Raw genomic sequence first — 26,983 nt, 5'->3', positions numbered from 1 at the left:
ATTGCTACAGTGAAAAAGTATTTCTATTCTTCAGCATAAACAGTCCTTGTGTGAGAGAGAATAAAAAAAAGTTATGTACTTACCATAGCATTCCACTTGTGTTGTCCATTTTCAATCTTCAACTATTGGGGGCCAAATCCAATCTTCAGATCCACCTCAGGTGTTACTATAGCTCATGGCCACCTAAAAACTTTCGAGCTCCTTCCTACTCAATCCACCAACCCATAACGTACCTCAGACCTTGTCTGCTAGATGACACAAACTAAGACATATTAATATAGTATCCCTGACAGAAAAAGCTATTATCTGAAGCTCACCATAAGGCACAGTGCTGTCCTTATAATCTCTCGTTCTTCCAAAGGTTGGGGGTTAAGAAAAACACATTAGCCAGGGTGTACGGCAAGTCTCAGTTTTTAATTTTGGATGAGTGCTTTTGTTAATAAGTATTAACTTTTTCAGATAAAGCACAATACACAAACTGTTGTTTAAATAAGGAAGTAATGGTCATGTGTTTGCATGCGATCCAGTCACATGCTCAGTTCTTATTTGAATGTAGTGCCTTCAGGAAGTGCTGCTTTTTTTATTGAAGCTGTGATACCATCAATCCATTGAGAAAGTTGTTGCATTAGGAACGTATGGTTTCCAACAGTTCTATGTAACTCCATGTTGTCTGCTTCTGCAAATAGTAACTGTGACCCTCCTGCAACTCTCTCAGACATAGCATGCACAAAAAGCACTCAGGAAAAACTCAGTTGAGAAAACAAACTAGAAAAACGCACTAGCCAGGGAGTACAGCACGTCTCAGTTTTTAATTCTGATTGAGCGCTTTCGTTAATGAAATACAAACTTCTTCTAATTTCTACATTAAAACAAGAAACTGAACATGTGATTAGATCACAGAGGAGGCTTGGCAAACACGTGTTCATTACTTCCTTATTTAAAGAACTGTTTGTGTATTGTGCTTTATCTGAAGAAGTTAATACTTCATTAATGAAAGCACTCATCCAAAATTAAAAACTAAGATGTGCTTTACTCCCTGGCTAGCGTGTTTTTCTTATTTTCAGTTTGTTTTCTCAACTGAGTGTTTCTGAAAGGTTGGGGGTTGGTGGGTGGAAAGTTGAGGAAGAATGAAAATGAACACCACAGATGGAAACTTAGTAACATAACTTTTTATCTGATGTTGTCAATTTTCTTTCATTCCTCAACTATCAGGACAGAGTGCCCAGCTACGTGAAATCCCAGGTGGACTCTAAGGAAGGATATTCCTGAGCACAGTTGAACCAAATGCTGCTCTTCACCTCGAGATAATATCTAGTTTGTAATGAGTAATAAAGATATGAGGACTGGCCCAAGTTGCAGCTGCACATATATTGTCCATGAAATGCCTAGATAAAAATACTGACGAAGTTGCCATGTATCTAGATGAATGGGCTCTTAAAGGTTTTAGTAATGAGATATCCCATTTTATCACAGACAAAATATATACAGTTGGTAAGCCGTCTTACCAAAGTTACCTTTGTAACTGATTAACCTATTTAGTAGTCCACAAAGGAAGACACATAGATGAAAAGAAATTAGAAAATCGGATCAACTATTTAAGGAGAAGCTTAATTGTCTATGAACATCTAACAAGTGTGACATGTATTCGCATTTGTTTTCAGATTTTGGAAAGAAGACAGGCAGACGTATGGACTGGTTAATATTGGATTCTGACACCACCTTAGGAAGGAATGAAGGGTTGGTCTGTAATGTTACCCTATCCCTATGAAAAATCAAGTAAGGAGGTTTAGAGGACAATGCTTGAAGTTCAGAAATTCCTCTAGCTGAGCTTATGGCCATTAGAAAGATTGTTTTCCAGGTCAATAATTTAAGACCACGTTTTGTTGCTGGTTCAAAGGAGGCATGAATCAAGGCCTGCAGTAGCAGAATCAAGTCCCATGGTTGGGTAGGGTCTTTAAGGTGGTCTCAATAGAAGAGCACCACTCAAGAAGGCCTTACAAAACTTAGATGAAACAAGGGAAGAATTCTCAAATCCAACATGAAAGTTAGAGACTGCTGCCAAATGAACTCTAATGGTTGAAGAGCTAGTTGCTTTGTTGAAAATCGCCAAGAACTCAAGGACACTTTCGACAGGGGCTGAAAAGGGGTCACTGTGTTTCTGACACACCCAAAAAATAATTTTTACCATTTACTTCTGTAAAGCTTCCTCATAGAAGCTTTATGGGAAGATAAAAGTATTTGATGGACAGTGGAAGACAGCATAGGTTGTCTGGCCATTAAAGGAAGTGGAGAAACCACATTGTCAGCTTTAGGTTTGAGATATCTGGGTGAAGCATGCCTGTTGGGTGAGACAGAAGGTCTGGAATTGGATCCAGAATCTGAGGTGGATAAAGCACATTAGGCCAAAGAAAGGGGAACCAAATTTGTTGAGGCCAGTAAGCCAGAATGAGGATGACTTGCTCTTCAACTTGGCAGCTTTCTGCAAAAATCTGGGGATCAAGGGAGTAGGACGGATAAGCACAGAGGAGACCAGGAGTCCAAACATGGAATAGAGCATTCCTCAGTGATATCCCCAGAAGGGGGATCAGGGCAAAGAAGCTGCTGCACTTGTTTAGGTGAGAAGCAAAAGGAACACAGCAAAGCTGACCCCATTGATGGAAAATCATTTCTGTCACCTTCATGTTGAGAGACCACTCATGAGGTAGTAGAATGGACCTGCTCAACTTGTCTACTATCACACTGGACTTCCCCAGAATAAGTCTTGCTATCAGAAAGGGGTTGGATGACATCACCCATTGCCACACTCCGAGAGCTTCCTGACACAAGGGGCAAGACCTGATTCCTCCTTGTTTGCTGATGCACCAAACTACTGACATTGTCTGTTTGAATCTCACCTGTCCCGAAAGGGAGGGAGTCTTACAAGGCCTGCAACCCTAAGAGCACTGCATTTCCAGGACAATGATATACATCTTGGCCTCTTCAGGGGGGAAAAAGTGCCTTGGACTGCTTTCCCCAAGAACCCCCCCCCCCAACACCCAATCTTGGATGTGTCTGTGGTCACTACGGCCTTGGGTTGACTGAAAATGAAAGGAAGGCCTTGTAAAACCTGATCTGATTGAATCCAACACCAAAGGTATTTCTTCCATGCCTAAGTGATTCTTATTTGGACTGACATGCAGTGATAAAGAATTGAACATTGTGTTGCTAGCATCCATTGAAGAATTCTCATTTGAAATCTTGCTAGGGGGAACCAAAGTTATGGCAGTTGACACTGACCCCAAGGCTTGAAGAATCAACAAGGCTGAAATTTTGGAAATGTGAACAATTTTCCTAACCTGGAATCTTATAGTCTGAACTCTCACTAGAGGAAGAGAAGCTGTTACTGATACCATATTGAAATCTTTTCATATAAACTCCAGTATTTGAGAAGGTTCTGAGATTTGTTGTAATTTATTGTAATCCCTAGAAAAGAGCATGTTTGGAGTACCTGATCTCTCACTCTTATGAGTAGATGCCTGATCAGGGTGGTGATGAACCAGTCATCCTAATATGGAAACACCCGGAATCCCTGCAGTCTCAAGTGAGCTGCTACCACTGCCATTCATTTGGTGAACAACCTGGAGGCTGTAATGAGACTGAAAGGCAGGGCTCTGAACTGGTAATAACTTCCCCATTTGGAAGCATAAGTACTTTCTGGACTGTCTGTTAATGTTTATGTGATAGTACGTGTCTTGAAGGTCTATCGAGCACATCCAGTCATCCTTGCCTCAAAAGGGCAAAATGAACTGAACCGTGATCATCCAAACTTTGTGTGTCAAACTGATTTGTTCAAGTTTCTGAGATCCAAAATTGGTCTCCAGTCTCCTGTTTTCTTTGGCACTAAAAATAATTAAGTTCCAGATTCTATCTGGTCTGGTGGGACCTCTTGGATGATTCTTTCTAGCAGCTTTTGTGTTTCTAGTGCTGCTGATTTCCTCTGACTGGGTGGAAGATCGGGAAACTTGAGTGAGGATGGAGACTGAAGGGAAGAGGGAATAATAAGGGTAAGGGAGAAAAATAGTACCAACAATGGTATGCAAGAGTACCCTGAAAGTGCAGCAAAAAAAGTTAAACAGAAGAAGTTAAAAAGATAAAGTGGGGAAATAATTATGAAAATATTAGCAATGGTATACAAAAGGGACACACTACATGCAAGAATAAATGTAGATGGAGAAAAAAACAGGAAAGAAAATCACTTATCTGAAAATATGTTCAAGAGCTGAGGTGACCAAATCTATTTTGCGAAAATGGCACATGAGAGCTGAGGTACGTTAAGGTCCAGTGCATTATGGGTACGGAGGAGCTCGAAAGCTTTTAGGTGGCCACGAACTATAGTAATGGCCGAGTCGGATCTGAGGATTGGCTCTGGACCCAATAGTTGAGGAACAAATGAACACTGACAACAGATCTAAATTTATGCACTTACCAAAATAACAGATCTGGCAGAGCATGTAATAACAGGACTAAAGCAAGCAGACAGTACATTTTTCTTAGCAGGTAAAACATTTCCACGCTACCAAGTATCCTCACTGTATCTCACAAGTGTCTATTTTCAGTCATCGAATAACAAATACAACGAACCTCTCTTCATCGAACGTTAAATACTTAATGTTCAATTCAGCAAACGTTCAATTATCGAATATTTTACCCAGGGAATGGAGTTGGATGGCCAGCTGTAGGAAAGTTGTAATTTTCCCCACTGCAGTGCAATTTCGGAGTTAATACAATACATTAGGGAGGTGTGTGTGGGGAGTAGTCCCCCACTTGGGTGGGTTTGATATACTGTGGTGTGTGTTTTGTTATGTATGTTGGTCCACTGTCTCTTTTCCCTGGGTAAAACATTCAATGATTGAATGTTCGCTGAAATGAACATTTGATGAAGAGAGCTTCAATGTATTTGTTATTCGATGACTAAACATAAACCCATCCCATAATGCACCACAGTGCCAAACAACTCCAGATCTGAGGTGAGATATGTGACAGCATAGCAGAAAGAAAAAAAAAAACAATTAAGGCTTAAAACCTACTTTCTCAGACGCAAGAATGCATAGTACATTTCATAGGATGGTCCTGCTCTTCCACATCTACTGTTACAGTTAAGTGCATAACTTTCATATATGGTAAGCAGAGATCCATCCTCTGTAACAGTGAGGACAGAATCCCAAGTTAGTCCTCCTGGGCCATGTCTCAAATGAGAAATAAAGTAGCCTGCAAAGGAAGACCTAGGCCTGGATATCACAGCAAACGTGTACTGCCTTGTAAAAATGATGACAGAACAAGTAGCTGCTGAACAAATATTAGAGAGAGTTGAATTTCCAAAGAAAGCTGTAGAAAGAGACTGTTCTGGTAGAATCAGCATCACCTGCATAAGCACACTTATCCCTCTGTCTACCATACAGGCTCCTTGAACTACAGAACACACACCTCCAACTCAAGAAAAACAATGAAGATCTGACACTGGCATATTACTAACAAGAGGCCCACATGTAAATACTTGTCTGACATAAAGGAAATTCAACCACAGAAGTAGACAGATGGACCACCCATTGTCAGGGGGACAAATGACAAGCATTTAATTTATCTATTTATTTTACTTTATTTTATTTTGATGCTGTTGTATTTACTGTCCTTTTTTGAGGAATACACTAGAAAAGCTCACCAATACTCTGCCACAACTTGCTGTGTGGGAAAGATTAGTTTTTTTTTTGCTTTCTTGCATTTTCTGTTGCTGTATCTCTTTCTTCTATTTTGAATATTGTGATTCATTTTCTTCACAATGTGTTTTACTTGTACCCTGTTTTAATTGCACATTTAAACTAGGAAAGAGACCATAGCTGTGTCTTGCGAGTCGCACAAAAATTAGAACAGGTCAATTAAGGTTAATCACCTGTGAACTTGGGGTGGAGCTTGGAGCTAAACCTTCTATTTAAGTGGTAAAATATGATATTCCAACACTTTGCTGGAAAAGCTCCCCCAGATTCTGCCACAACTTATATGAATGAAAGGTTAGTTTATTTTTGCTTTTTTGTATTTTGTGCTGCTTTATTGTCTCCTTCTATTTTGTATATTATGATTCATTTTTTTCATACTGTGTTTTACTTGTATTCTGCTTTTAATGGCACATTTAAACTAGGGCAGGGACCACAGCTGTGTCTCTTGTAAGTCATACAAAAATTAAGTTTTAACCCACTCTCCCACCCTGGTAGCATTGTGTTTTTAAACTCAACTGTCTTTCTAGTTGCCTACTCCTTATGTTAATTTGACCACATATCCCCTTCACTCCCCTATTTCATTGGCTATTGTGACTGAGCACAAAATTATCATTTTGTGAAATCAATCCCCTTCAACTATTTAAATTTATTGGCTATCCTACTGTACTTCATAGAACCAGAATACAAAGTGTCCACCCCTTCTAATCTATCTTGCTCTTTTAAAATTAGTGGCTCTACACTTGTATAGCTAAAGCTGAAGTTACCCCATCTTTCATATCTAACTGCTTAGTACAGACTGCAGCTCTTAGGATACTGACCCATTTTTCCATCTTACCTTTAAAATATGCAACATCTACTCCAAGACCACAAATTACTAGAGAGCCCACATACCCCTCACCCTCTTACAGTAAGAAATCTGGACAAAGCCAGAAATAATGGGGGACAAAGGCCAAAAAAGAGACCATTTTTAAATATTGCTCTTACAAACTTAGAAAGTTGATAGGATAACGGGTTTGCATTGACATACATTTTCTGAAGGTATGAAGTCTGTAACTCAAATAGCTGTCATTAGTTTCTGACTCCATTCCTCAGTGATTTGCTTACGATTTGCCAGAAAACCAAAATTTTACAAGAAACGGACCAAAAATATGAAGCAAAAAACTGGGCATTCTGTGAAAATCTGTAGAGCTGAGAGGTATGGGCCACATTCTGCCCCTCAGTAATAATTTTGGGATTAGTGTTTCTATTTTGCTCCTAGTGACAGAAGCACAGGGACATTATTTCCAGGGGACTCCTGATCACCAGAAAGCCTAATAACTGTTTTGTAGGTGCCAGCTTGTAATTTGTACTTACATTTTGCTCCTGGTGAGAGAAGGAGCAGAGTGCATACATTCCTGACTCTTTGCTGGTTGGCAAGTGAGTGTCTCCACTTGACCTTTCTGATTAGTCTGGTTGCTAGTCAAGGCATCTACCAGGAAAAGGCTGCAACAAGCCTACAGACACTTACACCATCTGGGACAAAACTGTGGATCATCAAACAGGCTGCAAAAGAAGCCAAGAAGCATTGTTTCCCAGCACAGTGAAGTTGTGTTGAAACACAGTAGTAGTAGTCAGGCAGTAGCCATTCAGGTGACTCCCCTCTTTTCATCATTCTTGACAAGCTAATTCTTTCTTTTCATTAAGTACTGCTTGGTTTGCTTATAACTTCAGAATATCTGCCTACATACTTTATCCATAAATCATCAGGCTCTGCTTATTAGTTTCCCCTCAAGTGTTTGGCAGTGCACTGTATATCCACAGACACCCTGAGTTGCCATTTCTCCTGTAAAAGCACCATTGAAATTTCACCAATACCAAGTTGCACACAGTACAACTAGTTTGCAGTGACAAGCACTGCACCCCAGAGTTGCAAACTGGATACTCCTGACATTGCATTACATTCAAACTCCAACTGTTTAATCAATAAAAAAGCGTCAGTTGCAATGGGTATGAACTTTTCCACCATTTCCGTTACCAGCTTGGTGGATATGGGCAACCTGAGGCAATGTAGAAATTGCATCATGTTTACGAATAACAAGCTAATTCTCAAACTGATAATGTATTTGAGAGATGTATTTACACATGTCACTGGAGGCAAAGCTTTCACATAAAAGCACTCCTGTCAATAAGGTTGTCAGTAGTACACATGCTGCACCCATTACACACAATTCAAAGCAGACACACAGACCAAAATGTGCTGAGGCACTTAAATAAAACCCTCTTAAACCCCAAATACCTCCTTGATGTAGTACACAAAACAAACATCTTCAGCAACCCCGAATGCACTCTTTCTAAACACCCACATCAACACATACAGCCAAATCTCATGGAGCCTCTACTTCTAAGCCCATAAGGCAAGCCACTACATAATCCAACATTCTAGTCACTGGAGACTCTATTGTGAGACACACTGTTGTCCTTCTCACCAGGCTGAGTAAGGAGAAAGTCACGGTCAGTTGCTTATCAGGTGCCAAGATCCACTACATTACTCAGGTCATTGGACTACAAATATCAGCATGACTCAGTCATACTCCATGTGGGTGTAAATGACCAGAGATGTACCTCTCTAGACTATATGAATAGACACATCATGGAGCTCTTGGAATGTGCGTCCCAGGCTGGTATGAGCCTAGCATTGAGCAGTATTTTACCTTCTCCAAGGATGGTGCCACAATATGAACAAAATATGACAGTTTAAGAACTGGCTTAGTTTCTGGTATCATTCTAAGGGAACACAATATCTGTCAGCATGGAAGGAGATGGTCAACAGACCACACTGCTTCCCAGGGATGGTCTGCACCTTTCTCCTCTAGGCTTTTGGATATTAGCTAAAACACTGTCCTCCCCCATAGTGCCTTTTTTAGGCAATGCCAAAACTGAAAGTACTTCTAACATAGCAAATCAAAACCAAGAAAATTTAAAAGTGTTACAGCTCAATGATAGGAGTCTAAACAAAAAATCCACTCCCTAGAAGCTCTCTTCATCAAAGAGAATACTGACATCTATGTAGCTACTGAGACATGGTTTAAAGCCATGGAGATCACACAGACAGTGCAAGGGCACAATGCCTTCCACACATTTAGACCAGCTACTACACAGACAGGGACTAAATGTCTTGATTTACATCAAAAATAAATATACCTCAAAGCTGGTCAAACAGGACAATGCACTTAAGCTTCATCATCATCAGCCCCCTTTTTCCCCGTTTTTCTACATGGGGCCGGGGTATCGTGTTAACTGTCGCCAGCTCTCTCAATTCAATGCCACACTCTTGCCTTCTTCAACACTCATGCCTGATTGTCGCAAATCCTCTTTCCTACAATCCATCCACCTCTTTGCTGGACATCCTCGCTTCCTCTTACCTTCTTTCTGTCTTTTTCAAATCTCCCTCACCAGATTGTTTTCTGCTTTTCTACACATGTGCCCATACCACCGTAATCTGTTCTCTCTGATCTTTTCTGCAGTTGGAGCTACTTTGGCTTCTGCTCATGTCCTCATTTCTTCATCTGTCCCACAGTATCACCTTTCTCAGGCACTTAATTTCCATTACCTCTAGCTTCTTCAACTGTTCTGCCTTTGCTGCCCCAGTTTTTGTACCATACAGTAGTACTGGTCGCACCACTGTCTTGTACACCTTACTTTTCAGCTTCTTTGGCATTCTTCTGTCATATAAACACCTGATACTCTATACCAATTGGCTGCAGTCCCTCTGATTCTAGCTTTGACCTCTTCATTCAGACTACTTTTCTCCTTAACTACTCCTCCCAGATACTTGAAGCTGTTTACCTGTTCCACTATCTTCCCTTCTAGCTCTATTCTCAGCTTCTTCTGATTTCCCCAATTTGCTGCCATTACCACAGTCTTATCTGTGCTTAGTTTCATCCCAAGTGCCTTCAGATTTGCATTCCATTCTCCTATCCTTTGCTGAAGTTCTAGCTCAGAGTCTGCCTGTACTGCCACATCATCTGCATACAGCAGCTTTGTTGATCCGTCCCCTCCAACCTGTTTGCTAATGTAGTCCATCACCAGTATGAACACCAGTGGGCTTAGAGCTGAACCCTGATGTACACCCACAAGGAACCCCTCTGTGAGGCCAAACACTGTTCATGTTTGAGTCACTGAGTCCTTGTGCATAGCCTGCACTAATTCTACCAATGTTTCTGGGACTTCAAACCACTGCAGTACTTCCCAGATCAGCTTTCTTGGAGCCTTGTCATATGCTTTTTCCAAGTCTAGGAATGCCCAGTTGGACTCTCTCCTCATCTCTAGCCTCTTAAGTATCTGCAAACATCGGGTCAATTGTGCTACATCCTGATCTGAATCCAAACTGCTCATCTCCCATCTTACATTCTACTACTCTTCCTATCCGTTTATCAATCTTTCTCTCCAGAACTTTCATGCAGTGTGATAGGAGTTTGATGCCTCTGTCTTGCCCACAGTTGTGAATTGTCCCCTTTGTTCTTGTATACTGGCATGAGTATGCTTATTCTCCAGTCATATGGGATACGCCTTTCTCTCCACACTGCTATTAGTACCCTCAGGAGCCATTTCTCACCAAGCATCTTTATCATATCTGCTGTGACCTCATCTGAGCCTGCTGCTTTCCCTGACTTCATCTTCCTTAGTGCTGTTTTTACTTCTTCTAGGGTGGGCTCCTCTTCTCTCATTATAGGCTGTTTCTGGGGCAGTACAGCTTCTGTGGGGTTTTCTTCATTCAGAAGCTGCTGGAAGCAATCCTTCCATCTGCCTTTGATGTCCTCTGGGCTGGTGATCAGGTTGTTTTTGGCATCCCTTATGAAGGGCGACTATCTTCTTTATCTTTCTGTCTTTGCCTTGCAACCTGATATAGTTTCTTTGTGCCCCTTACGGAGTCACTTTCCAGAAGTTGGTACAGTGCCTCTGATGCCCTATTCTTTGCTATTGCAACTTCTTTCTTAGCTTGTTAGCCAACCAGTAGTCCTTCCTAGCCTGATCAGTCTTTTCTATCTCCCACTTCTTTCTGCACTCCTTTTTTCTTTTGATGACTTCCTGGACTTCTGCATTCCACCACCAGCTTTCCTTATGTACCTTATTTCCATACCTGGGTCATCCACATATCTTTTCTGTAGTCCCAACAAATGCTGTTTTTAGATGCTGCCATTCTTCTTCAACTCCACCTATTTCCTCCTCCTCTTGGAGTGCTAGAGCCCTTAGTCATTCCTTGAACTGTTGTACTTTCTCTCCAGCCAACTTCCAGGTCGTCAGCCTGGTCTCTCTTGACCTTACAGTCTTCTCTAAGCACTGTTTGCAGCGGATTGTGGCAACTAGTGGTTTATGACATGGGCTGACTGTTTCACTGGGGATAACTTTGCAATCATGGATTCTGCCCCAGTGTCTTTTCCTTACTAGGAGGAAGTCTACCTGAGTTGCATGTTGACTACTCTTGTATGTGATCTTGTGACTGTCTTTCTTTTTGAACCATGTGTTGGCTACTATCAAGCCATTTGCCAGACAGAAATCTAGAATGGCTTCTCCTTCTTTATTCCTGTTGCCCCACTCAAGTGGATCCAAGCAGTCCTCATATTCTGTTCTGTCTGTCCCGATATGTGCATTCAAGTCAACCATTATCAACACCAATACATGTTGTCCTGCTTTATCTAGTAGGTCCTGCAACTGCTGTCTGAATGCACTCTTTTTCTCACTATCACAACCCTGCTGTGGGGCATAGGCTGAGATTATGAATACTGCCCTATCATTACAATGGAGTCTGACTGTCATGAGTTTGTCATTAATTCTGATGACATCCCTTACTGCCTTCTGAAGCCTCTCTCTCACCACAATTCCTGCACCATTTCTAGCCTGCCCTCCACCTGAGTAGTAGACTGTGGATCTCAAGCCAAGTGGCTTTGCTGCACTGCCCTTCCATCTCGCCTCCTGGATACATAGGATGTCAAGCCTCCTCCGTATCATCATGTCATCCACGTCCAAGCTGCATCCTGTCAGTGAACCTACTTAAGCTTCTCCATGCTCAAATCACCATAGGCAAAATCCCAGTATTCCCTCCTTGCAAGCTATAGTTCCTTCTCTATGAACCAGGACACCCATACTATGTACTTAAACTTATTGGAAACACTCACCATCCAATCCAATACCATATTTGTGGGTGACTTTAATTACCCACTATTAACTGGGAATCATATAGGACACCAAATGTAAAGGCACAGAGATTCCTAAATTTTGTAAACAAAAACTCCCTGGACCATTGTCAATACACCAAAAAGGGGTGAAAACATACTGGATCTGGTCCTCACTAATATGAGAGAGTGCTGCATATCCCCTAGTGTAATGTCTTCTCTGGCAAGGTCAAAGGACAAAATGGTCTCCTTTGATGTAAAAATAAAAAAAATGAAATCCCAGCTAACCCTGGAATATTCAGGAACAACTTTAAGGCTAACTTCCTGCTATTAAGTGATAACCTGACAAAATTTCAAGCCCTCATAAACCCTGAGAACTCTGCTTCCTATGCAGAACTGTTTACAGAAACCATATACAAGCATGTCAATAGCTGCGTAGAGGTAGCTATACCCACCAGGAAGAAGTACAGAACTAACTCAAAAAAAGACACACTGGTGAATTTAAAACATCAACTGGCTGTATAACAGAAGGAAGAAAACCATGGCAAAAATTAGGAGGTGCAACACCCAGAAAGATAAAAGCACTCTCAACAAAATAAAAAATAACTCGGACAAAACGTCTACTAAGCCAAATTTGAGGTAAATTTGGCTTCCCAGGCCAAGGACAACCATAAGGTATTCTTTAACTATGTCCACAACCTCGAAGGCAGTACACAATTGTGTGCAGAGCTCACTGTAAATGGAGCCACCTATATTGAGGCAGAAGATATAGCAAACCTACCTGCCAAGAAATTCAGCTCCAACTTTACCCCTCTCTCCACCTCAACCTTCCCTCAAGAAATACCATCAAATATAATTTGCCCTGCTATCACTAGGGAACAGATCCTTAATGCCCTATTTGATGCCAAGAACACTGCATCAATGGACCCAGACAATATCCCAAGATGACTTCTACATAGCATGAAAAATTATCTAACAGGCCCTCTGGAATTGTTATTTAACTGTAGCCTCCAAACAGGCTTCCTGCCTCATGAAATGAGAACAGCAAAAATCATTCCTCTTCACAAAGGTGAGCCATCTACAGACCCTGGGAACTACAGACCCATAAGTCTCACTAGTCTCATATGCAAAGCCAAGGAAAGAATTATCATGGAAATTATCAATAATGACATAGGAAACATCCAGACACTGTACCCAACTCAATATGGTTTCATCAAGGGCAGGTCATGCCTACTCAACCTGGTGGACTTCTTTTCTTTCAAAGAGGTCCACTAGGTTGAATAGGCATGATCTGCCCTTTACGAAACCAAACTGGGTTGGGTCCAGTGTCTGGAGGTTTACTACAGCTCTATTGATTATCTCCATGATAATTATTTCCATGACTTTACATATAAGACTAGTGAGACTTATGGGTCTGTAGTTTCCAGGGTCTGTAGATGGCCCATTTTTGTGCAGAGGGATGACTGTTGTCTTTCTCCATTCATGAAGCACAAAGCCTGTTTGGGGGCTACAGTTAAACAGTAATTCCAGAGGCCCTGATAGGTCATATTTCATACTATTTAGAAGGCATCCTGTGATATTGTCTGGGCCCATTGATGCAGTGTTCTTGGTCTTAGAGAGAGCATTAAGGACCTGTTCCCTAGTAATAGTAGGGGGGAGTTACATTTGATGATATTTCCTGAGGGAAAGTTGAGGGGAGGGGAGTAAAGCTGGAGCTGAATTTATCAGCCAGGAGGTTTGCTGTACTTTCTGGCTCAGTATAGGTGGCTCCATTTACAAGGAGCTCTCTACACAATTGTGTATTGCCTTTGAGGTTGCAGATGTAGACATAACTACAAAATGCTTTGTGGTTGTCCTTGGCCTGGGAGGCCAAACTTACCTCAAATTTGCTGGGTGCTGCACCTCCTAATTTTTGCCATAATTTTCTTCCTCATGTTATACATCAGTTTGATTTTGTGATTCCACCAGGGTGGCTTGGTTTTTGAGTTAGTTCTGTACTTCTTCCTGGTGGGTACAGCTGCCTCTATACAGCTACTAACATGCTTGTACACGGTTTCTATGAACAGTTCTGCATAGGCAGAGGTGTTCTCAGAGTTTATAGGGGCTTGAAATTTTGCCAGGTTCTCACTTAATAGCAGGAGGTTAGCCTTAGAATAGTTCCTGAATATCCATGGTTTAGCTGGGGGTCCAGGTTTTATTTTTACTTCGGGGGAGACCATTTTGTGGTCTGACCTTACCAGGGAAGGCATTACAGGAGGGGGTGTGCAGCACTCTTCCATATTAGTGAGGACCAGATCCAGTATGGTTGCACCCCTGGTTGGTGTATTGACTATCTGGTCCAGGGAGTTTGTGTTTAAAAAATCCAGGAATCTCTGTGCATTTGCTGATGTTACAGTTCTCTTAAATGAACATTCAATCTTTATGTCTTGATGAACAGAGTTTCATAGAACTGAACATTCGATTATGTGACACAGACCACTAAAAGAAACAGAAACCTTTTAATTTGTATTTTACTACCTTTATCCATCACCAGTATTTTCCATTATCTTATTTTTTATCATCATCTTCTGAGTTCTTTCCACGTCTCTCTGGCTGCCTGTGCTGTGTTTTATTTTAACCATATACCCAGATAGCTCATCTTTTCATACTTCCAAGGGAAGGGGAATTTATGCACCAATTCACATAAATGCATGTACTTTACAACTGTTGCTTTTCTCTTAGCTTCATTTATCTTGCATCTGACTAAGTGATTAAACCTTTACATATACTTAGTAGGATACTTATGTCAAGATCTGGATTAGTAGGTGTATGATGTCTGCAAGTAAAGTTACTTTATCATAATGGCAATTATTTTTAACACATTTATTAAATTATCATTTAAGACACAGACACACATACATTAATATAAAAAAGAAACAAACCATATTAAGATTTTTTATTTACATATATTATACATTACACATATAATTTCTTTTTTTATAACAACTCTCATTTAGTCCACTATTAAATAAACTGCTTAATTCCTGTCTTTCCTTAAATCTCACTCCTCTTCCTGAACATTATTCCACATGCACTGTTCATAAGTTCATAGGATGACACTAGGCTACTGGCCCTGAGGCCCTTATAAGCTTAGCCAAGAATTTCGCCCATGTTCCCTCAAAGTCAGCACCTGTTTCCCCCATCCAGCAGGGACACAGGTGTGATTCCAGGTGTATATTTTTTGTTACCCATCCAGTCGTCCAGGTTCCTCTTACAGAGGGCTAGAGAGGTACTGGTCTGTCTCTGTCTTTATCTTTGCGTTTTTTCGGAAGGTCGGTAGTCGGACGGCTTACAGACACCATTTTGAAATATGGAGAACGAGAGCGAAAGAATTTAGAGACAAAAATAGTGCAATGATGAATAGTTCAGGTATTGAACAAGGCACAAAATCGACAGCGAGGGATGTCGTGGTCTGGGCCTAAACAGAAGCCGCAGTAGGAATGAAAATCTCTGTGAGGTATTTGCTTTCCACAAGCAAGACAATTGTTAACTTTTTCTGACATCAGTTAGAGCAAGAAAAAAGGATCCCCAACCAGTGTACTTAGCTTTAGAAGACATGTTTGAAACTCGAAAAACGAAAATTTCAGGTAGCTGCCGGTCGGCACTTGCAAACTGTTTCTACTTTGGGCTCCCGCGCGGCAAGAAAAGCTGATGTAATGGCGTCAGCTGCATGTTTTATACCCCTGACGACCCGACGTCATGGCTGAAGCAGAAATCCCAAGACACTGGTATTCGGGCCGACTGAGAGCTACCTGCATGCAGATAAACCAAGTGTGATGACTGCAACAGTGAAACACGAAGAACATCCTTTTGGAGCATTTGTCCATCTTGATGTGGTAATACGCATCCCAAAGGTCTATCTAGCACATCCAATCTCCTTCCTCCAGAAAAGGGAGAATGGACGGAGCCGTGACCATCTGGAATTTTGTCTGGCTGACAAACTTGTTTAAACAGCTGAGGTCCAAAATTGGCCTCCAGTCCCCTGTCTTCCTTGCCACCAAAAAGAACCTTGAGTAAAATCAGGATCCTATCTGGTCTGCTGGGACTTTCTGGGTGACTCTTTTTAAGTACAGCTGTTCTATTTGTAGAGCTGCTTCTTCCGTTAGACTGTGTGGAACGTCTGGGATTTGATTTGAAGGTTTTGGGTAGGAGTCAAATTCAAATGAGATTTGCTAACCTCTGGATATTATATTCTGCATCCAAGAGTCAGTGGTAATAGACAGCCAGGCACTGGGGTGCAGAGAAAGGCATCCCCTGACTGCTTCCAAAGGAAAGCAATCGAGCTGCTCTTTAGGAGCGCTGATAGGGCTGTCCAGAGAAGGAATCTCTGGAACCCTGATTACGTGGACCCCGTCTGCCTCTGTAGGACCATCTTCCAGAAGAGTTGCCCCCTCTGCCTCTGGGGGTGAACTCACCACGTGTGTCACGAAAAAGACCCCGAGACTTTTTGTGCCACAATGCCCCACTTCTCTGGTTCCTGGAAAAGGGACTCTGTGGAGTGAAGAAATGCATACCAACCACAGACAGGGTCTTACCGTCCTGATCACACTCACCTGGTCAATGTGTCCTTCCCTTTGGGGCCAAACAGGGAAGACGCTTCCACTGGAGCTTTAAGGAAGGAAAACTTAAAAGGATCTGTAAAGTCACACAGGCGCATCCAGGCATGACGTCTCATAACTACACCTGAACACGCAGCTCTAGCCCCCCCCCCCCCGGTTGCATGTGAAATCATCCTCATAGATGAATTAGAAATCTATTTCAGGGTCGCTAGCTACGAGGCTACCTTGTCATTAACCTTGTCAGGCACCTTTCCTGACAAAGTACCAGAGAGTTCAGAGATGAGGTCTCTCTGGAGTCTGGTGAAATGTGCCAGGTAGTTCAAAAACTGAATAGCAAAGGTTAATGAATCAAATACTCACTTCTCCAGTCTGTCCACCACTCAGGACTCCCTGTTATGCAGATGAACATTGTGGCTCTCCTCAGCGAGCTCTTTCTTGGTGGCTGCAGCCACCACCATAGCATCTACCGGTAGACCTTTTGACCAATGAGGATGTTCTTCAGGAGGGGAGAGGATCTTGTCTGGTCACTTGGGGATTGCTTCAACCATGTCAGGGTTCTTCCAGGCGTGCTGCACCACAAGCTGAACCAACTCATTTGCAGGCGGGGTCACCCAGGAGGTAAATGGTCGAGCACAACAGGCCTGCAGGAAAACAGATTTCCTCCGAGGAAGGGTTTTTGAGCTTCCAATCACTCCTCTGTTTCAAGATCCCCAGGATGTCTCAGAAGGAGACATCTTTAGGGGGTGATCATGGAGACCCTTCCCCTTCATCGTAATCCGTATCCTCTGTAAGGGACTCCTCAGGGGAGTCCACGTGCTTCCTCTTGCATGATTTATTCCTAGGAACCTCCTCAGTGGGAGCTTCTGAGGAGGACCCGGAAGAAAGGGCACCCTTCAATAGGGTCTCCTGCGGCTCCCATGCTCAATCCGGGATGGTGGCCTGTGACAGCTGCAGCACAGTGGGAGAACATGGGGGTTCCGATGCCGAAGGCTTGCTCACGGAGGCAAGAGCCCTCTCTCCATTGCCTTTAAAGCAGGGCCACCCGAAGAGAGATGGGAGCCCGGAACAGAGAAAGACAACCTCGGAACCGGGGTCATACCCCACTCCATTGAGCCTGCTGCCAGGAGTGAAGCCTCAAGCTGGATAGGTACCGATAGGATTCTTGGAGCCGTGGACGGCACCGTAGAAAAGGTTGGCACAGAACTTGGAACCGAAGAGCCCACAGACCAATCCCGGGCCTGAGGAAGACCCGCCTCCAACAGAACCAAAGGCCAAAGGGTCAACTCCGCTGCTGAAGTGATATCCACTATTGGCACCAAAGCAGAGGGTGCCGAGAGAGGCATCAGTGCCAAGGGCTTCGGAACCTGCAAGGAGGAGAGTAAGATGGAGTATGTGAAGCAGAAAACCCAAGTCCTAAAAGGGATTGGTGTTTAGAATCAGAAGAATCCCCCTGGCTGTCAGGAGCTCATTTACAAGGCGCACCACATAGAGTATGGAGATGCTCTTGGTGGATGTAGTGGATATCAGGCAAAGAAAGAGGACCAGCAAACAAGGCACCTTGAATAATATGAAATACTTTATTAAAAGTATTCGGTTCTTAGAATACAGACCGGTTTCGGCACATACAAAATTTAGAGCCTTCTTCAGTGTGTGAAGTATACGGCAGCTGCCGTACTCGCAGAGGTTGTAACAATTGTGGATCTAGTGGATATCCATGAAGGGGACTCTGGACACTCTAAGAAGGGACTACAAGCCTGTCCCAAGTAGGGGTCCACAGATGGGGAATATCGGGTCTGTGCCTGTATGTCTAGCCTCACCATCGTCTCCATTTTTTTGAGACGACAGGAGAAGCAATGTTTATCTGAGTTATTGGAGCCATGGAAGGGCTCGGAGTCAAGGTCAAAATGATTGCATCAGTCACATTCTGTGCCATAGACGTTGCCGGTGCCTAGGGAGTCAGTGTTATGGACACAAATGCTGCCGTAGGTGAAGACTTCTGTTCCGATACAGACAGCTTTGTAATTTCTGGAATTGCTGGTCTTTCCTTCTCACCAGAGGGTGAGGAGGGAACGGAATGTGGCCTCTTTCTCTTTTCTAGGAGAGGGGTGAACCCTCCGACATGGAGAGAGCATCTGAGAAAGGAGATTTGAGAAGGCCCTTCAAAATCAATTTATTTTTACGCTCATTCAAGGTACGAGAGCTAAACCCTAGACAGAAGGAGCAAGGGGGTTTTACCGAGAGATGATGCACTCTCAAACAGTAAACAAAGTCATCACGAAGGTCACTATTAGGCATTTTTTTCCCACACTTCAGGCATTGTTCGAAGCCTGAAGTGCCCTTTTTATCAGACATGTTAATACCAGCAATATCAGCAATACAAGACAAGAAAAACCAACAGATTACCACAACTAAGCACACAAGTGTAGTTAGCTAGAAGGTAGAGAGAAAATACCAATGATAGTACAAAAGAATTACCACAGCGGATAGAGAGAAGGGAGTGTACCAGCAATGGTACAAAGATTACCAACAGGTAGTTGACAGGAAAGTAGGGAATAAAACTTAGCAATACACAGGTACAGGAAGTAACACACTAAGAACACACTAAACTATTTAGAGATATTAGCAATATCAAAATATTAAAATATTTCAAAAATATCAAGAATTTAGCTGAGAGCTGGCCTGAAAGCGGCTTTACGGCAACGTGACAAACGAGATCTGGGGTAACAGGGAGAAGGGGATTATGGGTAAAATCTTAGTTCGAGAGTTTTTCACTTGCGCAAGCTTTGGTATAAGGCCGACTCTGTTCCGAACCCATCAGTGATGAATGGAATGAAGATTAACATCATCAGATCATCTGCTATGGAAGTTGCAAATTCAGTACTAGTAATTTCAAAGGAAATTTACATATTATTCCCCAAAGTACAATAAATGGGCTAGACTATACAGAACTTATATTTCACAGGAACATGCACATGTAATTGAAAGCTTTGACACACATCCAATAGCTACTTCAGGTCATACGCCAGTAACAGCTAAAACTGCATGGTAATGAAGTACAAATGAGGCACTGGCACTTTCCCACCTACCTGTTAAAAAGAGAGGAATTTAAGGATTGGATAGTGAGCATTATTCAAAAATGATTATTAGGGAAGATAGAAATTTCCCCAGAAGTTATTGCAAGTGAGTGGGATAAAATGAAAGTGGAGTTTAAAACAAAGTACAAATAAAATAAAAAGCAATATGGTTAAATAGTAGCAAAAATGATTTAGAGGGGCTGACAAAGGTTAAATAAAGTACTGCAGAAGATGGGGGATCTCACAACACAAGAACAGGCTAAAGAGAAAATAAGGGAGGGTAAACCATTACCGGTGCCTTAAAGTTTGCTCTTCAAATTTTCCCTTAGATCTTAATAGCTCTCATTTCTGAGCACTCAAATTACACCTTTAAATCCAGCACTTGCTCAAAACCTCTTACAGCAATTACTGTAAGCATGCCCACTGCTAGCAGCACTAAAAACATTCCATAAAGGAAACAAACACAGCTTCAGTACTTAAAAGAAAGCAAAAACAGGTTCAGTACTTAAATAACTAAGCACCTCACCTGTCCAGGCATGTCTAAAGGTCAGTTCCCTATGCTTTCTCCTGATACCTTGGTGAACCTGGGCATTCTGAGGCAATGTAGCAATTGCCTCATGTACACAGACAACCATCTCCTCCTACCTCCAAACACATCTACTTGTGAGAGATGCACTTACATAGCCAAACTAGAGGCCACGTTCTCTTCAACCAAGACTGGGTTAGCCAGTCAAGAGGAGAACGTTAACACATACATCACACCACATAGAACACATAGCTCCTCGATCACACACCACCACAACTTTCACATAGTAACACAAAACATACACCCACTTTCGCGGAGGCTCTCAATAAAAATCTGCCCAAACAACAAAGACCTCCGAGGCAGAAACACAAGCAACCATCTCATCCAAACATAACCCAGGAGACACACAGCCCACATAAGCAGTGTGCCACTCAGCCTAAGCCCCCAAAACATTTTACCCAATACACTAGTCATAGTTGACTCAATAGTAAGGCACACTGACGTCCCACTCACTAGGTTGAATAAGGAGAAAGTTATGGTCAGCTGCCTGTCGGGTCCCAGGATTCACCACATAACGCAAACACTTGGGTCTCTCCATAACAAGTACAAATATGACTCCATCACTGCCCATGTTGGTGTGAATGACCTAAGACGTACCTCCCTGGACTACATGAAAAGAGACTTGGAGGAGCTCTCGGATCTTGTAGCCCAGACAGGTATGACCCTAGCCCTGAGTAGCATCCTACCGTCTCCCAGAATGATACCACGGTATAAGTAGAAAACAACTGACCAACAATTGGCTAAGTTTCTGGTGTCATTCAAAGGGGATCCAGTACTGTCTGCCTGGAATGACATGATCGACAGACCTTGATGCTTTGTCAGAGACTGCCTGCATCTGTCCGACTGAACAATAATGAACAAAACAATACTCGCCAGTTGCTAAACAGTCTTAGGATGCCAACCAAAAATCCACCTAAAGTCAAAAAATCGAGTGAACCAGAGTAAAAGTGATCCAAGGTTTAATAAAACACAAACAAATCCAGATTAACAATTCCAAGTTAAACTGAAATACTGAAATAACAGTTCTGAAGAAGCCTGTATCTAGCGGGTGAAAGCGCTTAACTTGGAATTGTTAATCTGGATTTGTTTGTGTTTTATTAAACCTTGGATCACTTTTACTCTGGTTCGCTCGATTTTTTGACTTTAGGTGGATTTTTGGTTGGCATCCCAAGACTGTTCAGCAACTGGCGAGTATTGTTTTGTTCATTACTGATCTGTCCGACTGGGATTCCAGATACTGGCCAAGGCTCTTGCCACCCCTATAGTGCCTTTTTTAGGCAATGCCCTGAAGACAAATTTACCACTGTAACAACTCCAAGCAAGCACAACCTGAGGGTTATGCTACTCAAAGCTAGTCTAAATCTCAAAATGCACTCGCTTGTGTCACTCCTTAAATTGGAGAACATCGACATCTGTGCAGTAACACAGACCTGGTTCAAGGCTCTGGAGAGCACCCCAGCGCTACCAGGCTGCAACGCATATCACACCTTTCGGCCCCTAAATCTGGACAGAAGCCCTAAAGGAGATGTGGACCGAAGCCCCAAAGGTGGTGGTGTATCCATCTTCATAAAATATACGCACACCTCTAGACTAGTTGCCCAACATAACGCATCAGAGATACTTCAGATACTACTAACACTGGATAAAACTGCAATCCAGGTTGTAGCCTGCTATAGATCCCCCACAATGTCCCAAGACTCCCACTCTGCATTCCTGAACACTCTGGAAAACATTAAGGTTCAAACTAATCTCCTTATACTGGGAGACTTTAACTACCCTCCATTAGCTGGGGACAATTACTCTTGTTCCAACTCATTTGCCCAACATTTTCTGGAATTTACTAATTCATACGCCCTGGACCAACTCATTCTCACCCCCACCAGAAGTAGAAACATTCTCGACCTGTTCATTACAAACATGGGGGGCCATTGCTCTACACCAGTAATCAACTCCTCCCTGGTTAGATCTGACCACAAGTTAATCACCATCGATATCCAAATCCCACCCTCACCTCCCATGAAGGAAACCACAGTGAAGAACTTCTCCAAAGCCAGTGTTGAGCTTCTAACACAGAAGTGCCAAACTTCACGTCATCCATGCAAATGGGGTATGGGTGTATGGCTGCTGAATCATACATCAAGGCACTGTAGCAGCATTTACACAAATGCATGGATCAGGCCATAACAAACAGAAACAAGATAATGTCCTCCAAAAAAAGGAAGCCAATCTGGTGGTCCCCTGCCGGTAAACTCTACAACAAAAGGAAAAAAACTGTTGCAGAAAAGGGTAAAGTCCCAAGACTGGAAAAATTCCCTTGTAAATCTCAGCAAAAAACTGAGATCCCTCATCAAATCCTCCAAAGCTGGTTACAAAAACAAAATTACTACAGATACTAAAGATAACCACAAGGCATGCTTTAGTTATGTAAAGAATCTGCGTAACAATACTCAGATGTGCTCTGAGCTACTGCACAACGGCACCACTTATACTGTACCAACTGATATTGCCAATATCTTGGCCGACAGGTTTAGTGCAAACTTTACCACCCCTTCGCCCCCTAAAGGGCCCATCCCAGTACCCGAGGAATGCCAAATCCCTAATATCATGGCTGCACAGGTAGAAAATGCACTGTCCAAAGCCAAGAATACAGCTTCCATGGGACCTGATAATATACCTGGCTGTATTCTACACGAATTATAAAGGGAACGGGCACCACACCTGAGTGCCCTGTTCAACCACAGCCTCACTTCAGGCTTTGTTCCCACCGAATGGTGCACCGCTAAAGTCATTCCACTCCAAAAAGGGGGAGTGACTACTGACCATGGTAACTACCGCCCCATCAGCCTGATCTGTAAGGCTATGGAGCGCATAATTATGGACCTTATAAATAGGGATATAGGGAACCTTCAAACCCTGGACCCCATGCAGTTTGGATTTGTGAAGGACAGATCATGTCTGCTCAATCTGACAGACTTCTTTGAATCTGTCACCAGAGGGGTGGATGAAGGCAAGGTAGTCCAACACAGCCTACCTCGATCTAACTAAGACCTTCGACACCATCCCCCACTCAGGAATCATTGATAGACTCACTAACCAAGGCATTTTCCCCTATGTCATAAGATGGGCTGCCAAATGGCTCACTGACAGAACCCACACGGTGAAAGTAGCGGACTCCAAATCTGACTACCAGGCAGTTACAAGTGGAGTACTACAGGGGTTGGTTCTGGGTCCTCTCCTGTTTGACATCTACTTCTCTGAAGTTCAAGCCAACACAAAGGGACTCTGGTTAACCAAATCTGCGGATGACTGCAAACTGGGAGCTATTATTAATTCTCAAGCTGATGGAAACTTCCTACATAAAGGTCTCACAGAGACCAACAACTGGGCAAAGAACAATGGCCTTAAGCTCAATCCTAAAAAGTGCATTGTCATTCCCTTCGGGAAAAACATGGTGCTCACGAACTACCACATCAACAGTAGCTCACTGAACTCTGAAGGTGTGATAAGAGATCTAGGGACAAAGGTAGATAGCAACCTTTCCTTCGACAACCATGTTGCTACTGTCGTTAGAAAGTCCTTCTAAGTGGCACACCTCATTACAACAGGTTTCTCATCCAGGAAGAAAGAAGTCATAATCACTCTCTACTCATCCCTCATTAGACCCATTACAGAGTATAATGTTCCATTTGGCATGTAGCTCATTAGACACCTGCAACAACTGGAGAGGCCACAAAAGTTCCTCACAAAGAGGATCTTAGGACTCAAACACATGCCCTATACAAAAAGACTCAAAAACTCCAGCTTTACTCAGTCTCATATCACCTACTTAGAGGCAATCTCTGCTTGACACACAAAGCCATGTCTGACCCAGTGTTGCTAGGCATGTTTCATTTGAAAATGTCTCAATCCCTCCGTACCACACACTCCAAAGGACCTGAGCCTCATCACCACAATAAACAGAACCTGTTAGAGGGACAGGTTCCTAACCCAAAGACTTCCCATATTCTGAAATAAACTCCCCATTCACGTCAAGCAAAGCACCTCACTAGCATTCTTCAAGAAAAATCTTGACGAGTGGATGGGTAATAGGAAATTCACCCCGGAATCACTTCAACAGCCTTGATCGATAGGGGCACAAGGAACTAACATCCGGCAGCAGGATGACTGGGAATATTCTTGCACTTGCTCCAGGGCTATTAGCCTAGTACTCACCTATGAACCTATATGCATGAGTTTAGAAAGACTGCTGTTAAGCAACTGTTTTTGATAATAACTTCAAAGCACAAACTGTTTAGCAACAGAAAGTAGAAAGGTTGTCTCCAAAATGAAGGAGCCTATAACAAGAAAAATTATCAGAAATCCTGTAGAGGTATTAGAGATACTTCAGAAATTTTATTAACATTTGTACAAAGCAGAGGAATGTGGAAACCAAGAAAGAACACAATGGAAAATATATGGAAGACTTTGATATGCCAATGTTTGAGGAAGATGAAGCTCAACAATTACTAGTTAAGATAGGAGGAGATAAAACCTGGGAGATACAATCAATCAGCACAGAAGTCTCTAGAACTATATGGCACTCCTGTGGAAGTCAAAGTTAAGAGGGAAGAAAGTGATAATGATCTGGAAGATTATGTTCAATATTGTTTTAAAAGGAGGGGAAGCACCAATATCCTGGAATAAAGCAGTGGTGGTGGTGGTACTATCCAAAGTGGTAATACCCAGCTTCATGTAGACTGATTTCAGTTTTAAACCATAATTATAAATCACTGGTCTATAACAGCCAAAAAAATGGCAAAGGTGTTGACGATATTAATATATATGGATCAATGTGGATTTATGGAGGGAAAGCAAACATTTGACCACATGAGTAGAACAATAATGATCAGAGGGAAACATAATGGAAGAATATATCGCTGTTTTTGTCAGGTCTTGATATGGATCCCTATCAGTTTATCGAGTTTTCAGAAAACTTCATATGGTCAAGACCATATGATCGATTTTTGAAAACACAAAGCTTTTGAATGGAGATCACAATACACAGACACTGGGAAATTTACCCTTTTCTTTACTGTAGTGTGATCTCAGAGTTGGTATTTGTATATATAAATATACATACATACACACTTTTTTTTTTTTTTTTTTAATGTTCGAGTTTTCGAAAACTCTATCATATGGTCTTGTCCATATGAATTTTGAATTTCTGAAAAGATGATTTTGACACAGATCCCTTGATACAGAGAAAGCATTTAACAGAGTAAACTGGGATTTTGTGTAAGGCAATGGAAATGTCTGCATTCCCTAAATACAATAATAATGTTAATCAGGAAGATATATGAAAAACTGGAGGCAAGAATTAAAGTGAGAAGGTTCCTCTCCAATAAGTTGTGTTTGAACAAAAGAACCAGACAGAGGTGTCCTCTTTCCCCTTTATTTGCTTTATATTTAGAGCCATTGACAAATAAAACAGGAGACTCAGAAATTCACTGATATAATTGGCATGGTAATAAAGAAAAGTTGGCTTTATTTTTAGATGATATTATTTTGTACTTGATAAATCTAGAACAGGACATTTCAGTGTTGTGGAATGTTTTGAGACAATTTCAAGTCTTGTCAATATATACTACAATTAATGAAAATAAAAAAGAAGGTATGTCTTATCATAATGATCCATCTGTGTTATCGATCTTCAAGAGGTCTCACGGAAGAATATTCCAGAACACCATTGAATCAAAGAATGCCCATGCACTAGAGAGCAGATCCAACTTGTAATGAATAACAAAAGTATGTGGAGATGCCTAGGTAGTCGCTGCACATATATCATCTATAGAAGCTCTGGCATGGAAGACTGTGAAGAGGCTAATGGTCTTGTAGAATGTGCTTTTACAGGTCCTGGTAATTGTACTTTCCTTCTGTTATAAATGAAGGTTATACAATCCTTGAGCCATCTAGCTAAAGTAACCTTAGAAACTGATTAGCAGAAGAGAATGAAACAGTCAAATTTTCTGAATTACTTTGTTCTGTGCAGGTAAAAATGCAATTGTCTGTGGACATCTAACAAATGCCAACAATATTCGCCTCTGTTCGAAAATTTGGGAAACAATACGGGAAGGTGTACTGTCCGATTGATATTAGTGTCAGATACTACTTTTGGTAAAAAGGATGGATTTGTTCGCAGATATACCCTATCCTTATGAAAGGTCAAGTAAGGAGGCTTAGAAGATAGGGCCTGTAATTTCAATGTTCTCCTAGCAGAAGTAATAGCAACCAAAAAGGCAGTTTTCCAGAACAAATACTTCAAACTGCTATTTGCGGATGGTTCAAATAGGGAATAAATTAAAGATTGTAGCACCAGATTCAAGTCCCAAGGTGCAGATGGATCCTTATATGGAGGTCTCAGTAATAGGGTTTGTGGTTCGTCTGGTCAGGATACAACAGACAAACATCTATGGGTTCTGTTCAAGCAGCTTTATTATGTACAAACACATCAGGATTAAGGCTTAATAATTAACTTAGATAAACTTATAAACAAGCTAGATGTCACACTCATACATGTTCACTCTGGCTGCATTCTCAAAAAGGCACTGAAGCTAGCACGTGCTCGCTATTTATATGCACGTGCTGTCCTTGAAACGCTTCTTAAAGGTACAACACACACACACACACTATTCTACATCCTCCCTCTTTGAGAAATGAGTTCTGCATTACTGACAACATTAATTGACATGCAATTGATACAAAATAATTGTTTGCCATACAATTACACAGAACTAAATACGTATAGACAATTATGTCCAGGTTCCTGTATATTTCACTCTAGGTC

General features: G+C 42.0%; 1 protein-coding gene across 1 annotated transcript in view; it reads right to left on the bottom strand.

Annotated features, from left to right (window-relative positions):
* INTS6 (integrator complex subunit 6) overlaps window positions 1-26,983 on the bottom strand; it is a 1,595,672-nt gene that overhangs the window by 1,106,010 nt on the left and 462,679 nt on the right. The window lies entirely within an intron of this gene.

The sequence above is a fragment of the Protopterus annectens genome, chromosome 5.part0 (assembly GCF_019279795.1).
Source record: "Protopterus annectens isolate FY-2018-M chromosome 5.part0, PAN1.0, whole genome shotgun sequence".
NCBI classification, from domain to species: Eukaryota; Metazoa; Chordata; order Ceratodontiformes; family Protopteridae; genus Protopterus; species Protopterus annectens.
This window is presented reverse-complemented; position numbering and strand designations above follow the sequence as displayed.